The 2,620-nt window shown below is 38.8% G+C and overlaps 1 protein-coding gene across 2 annotated transcripts in view; it reads right to left on the reverse strand.

The window, feature by feature from the left end:
• Positions 1–2,620, reverse strand: part of LOC106457039 — a 27,635-nt gene that overhangs the window by 15,598 nt on the left and 9,417 nt on the right. The gene's annotated exons all lie outside the window — the stretch shown is intronic.

The raw sequence follows: 2,620 nt of genomic DNA on the forward strand, positions 1-2,620 counted from the left end.
GGAATGTGGAGATAAGCATTGGCAATGTTCATCTTCATCATCCATAAGCCTGGAGAAAATGCCCACTGTAGAATAAGAAAAGACTCCATGGTAAAACAGGGTAGTTGAATGAAGCGATTGAGGCAGGATAAATCAATGACAGGTCTCCAGTTCCTGGTTTTCTTAGGAACAACAAAGAGTCTGGAATAGAAACCTGTGGAAGGATGTAGAACAAGTTTGATGGCCTGCTGAAATAGTAGTTCCTGAACCACCCCTGACAGACTAGCTGGTCATGGGATCCTGAGACAAAGGGAATGAAATGGGTATAGAAGACATGGGAGGGGGACAAAAACAGAATCACGAATCCTTCCAATAAAACTTGAATAACCAACTGATCCTTAACAAATTGATACCAGTGAGGAAGAACATCTATAAACCGTACTGATACTGTTGGTGACGTGATGTGTGTCGTCAAAGAAAACGACGAGATGAGGCATCCTGAAAGGAAGGGACAAATAAGGGTTAGGAAGGGGAGGGATGGGAAATGGGAAAAGGTGCCATATTGGGCCTGAACTGAGATAAACAGGTAACACAGTTGGCAAGGGAAGACTGTTGTTGTACTGATGTAACTCATGATTCAAAAGGCTCAGGGATCGTGTCAAAGACATATTGCTACAGAAATGGGGCCATATGTAAATCCTGAAGATAAAATGATGGTAAACAGATGTGAGTTAAGGTTGCATCACGACCTAGAAGGTCCCAACAACAGAGAAACCATGTATGTAAAGCAAGAGCCGAAGACGACAAATGTGCCAACGTGGAGGAAAGAAGGTGAGGATGTCCCCAGTAAACCCATCCAGATTTCAATGGAGAGCCTCAGAGAGGAAATGGATGGTACAGAGATACCATAAAAAGTTGTGAGGGTAAGACGGAGGTGAGAAAATTGGGCATGTGTTCAGACTTACAGGAGATTTGGGAGCCACACTCAAAACAGGTAAAATGGGACCTAACAATTGTTGGTCCAGAAAAGGACAGTCTGCCCTATGATATACAAGAGCAAATTGATCTGAAGCCTGGTGGGGGGTGAGGCATGCTAATCCCATCATTTAATTTAGAGGTAAATTGTTCAGCATGTACCCAAATTACCAGGAAAATGGGGGGGGGGGGGCAAATAGGGATAGGAAGATTGTTTATGGAGTAAAGAAGGACGTGGTTCATTGGAAATAGGGGAAAGGGATAAAATATCACATACCTGAGAAATTAAATCCAAAAAGACCATATTAGGCCTAACTGACTCCTCAGGCAGAACATGGGAAGGCATGACAAAGCCAGGAGGTGGAAAAGGGCGATCCAAGTCCTCCCTCACCTGAACAGGCTCTGCTTGTTCAGGAGGAAGTGGGGCTAGTTCTGGAGACAGAGGTTCACCCCTGTAACATTCAATCTTCCAGCAAATAAATGCTGATAAATCCCCTGTCGGGTCACTAGCACCTGAGGCCTGAGACATAGTGCTAGTTACAGGTGTGACCCCGAAATTGTAACATGAACTTTTAAATTCATAATGAGGCAGAATCAACTGAAAGTGAAAGTAGAAATAACAAGGCAACTATGATAAACTGGGAATAAAGTGAAGTAAAGTCTTAATAAAACTAGAACTGCAAATAAATGAAGACCACTTTGCGAGTATACTAAAGATGAACCTGAAACTTTAACAAACAAAAAGAACACATCGAAGCACAAGCACTGTGAAACGAGAAGTGATAGTTCAGTAAAGGCATATAGAGGGACCCACATGCATCACATATGTCATGCTCCTATTGGTGGAGAAGTAACACATGATGATTTACATGAGACATGTTGGAATAATTGGATTCCAATAGGTGGGAGCAGAAGGCTTGTTTGTGGCATGTGTAAAGAAAAAATCTGGATATAGAGGGCAGCACTGGACGAGAATAGCTAATCTTGTGAGTGGAGGGAAGTACTGTTTCGGGAGGGTAGTTTAAGTTTATTACAGTAGATAGGTGTGCCATTGCCATATTACATATCCATAATTTAGATATTATCCTAATCAATGAGCATTGATATGAAAACAAGACTAATATATCAAGTTTCTTCAGCTTTTACATACAACTGCTTTATTATAAATCATAGAATTTTGTAGGTGTGTTTAGCAAAATGGTAATCTTTATAGGTAAGCTTATACATGACTGCATACTAGCTTCTTCTTTCCTAGAACATTTAGATTTACAATTTAACTGAAGTTATTTATAAAACACAGGAACTTGTTCAGACATACCTGTAATATGATCAAAACAAAATTACTTATACATATATATATGAATGGTGTCCTGGTAAATATAGATAATAATAAAATTTCATCAACAAAGTCCTGTTTTGCTCAAGATGTTTTGAAACTAAAGAATAACATCACATAATGAAATTTAAAGGTTGTGTATAGCTAGAAATGGGATTTAAATTTGCATGTTTTTGATTAATTGATTTTTTGTTTTTTCACAAAAATTTAGGAATATTTAATAGGACATCAATAAACTTGAAACAGTTACTGAAATATAAAAATTCCTATAGAGGTTCTTGAGAAACATTAAAACTTTGCTTGAGACTTGTAAAAAGCTCACCAACAAAT

The sequence above is a fragment of the Limulus polyphemus genome, unplaced genomic scaffold, assembly GCF_000517525.1.
Source record: "Limulus polyphemus unplaced genomic scaffold, Limulus_polyphemus-2.1.2 Scaffold14, whole genome shotgun sequence".
Classification (NCBI taxonomy): Eukaryota; Metazoa; Arthropoda; class Merostomata; order Xiphosura; family Limulidae; genus Limulus; species Limulus polyphemus.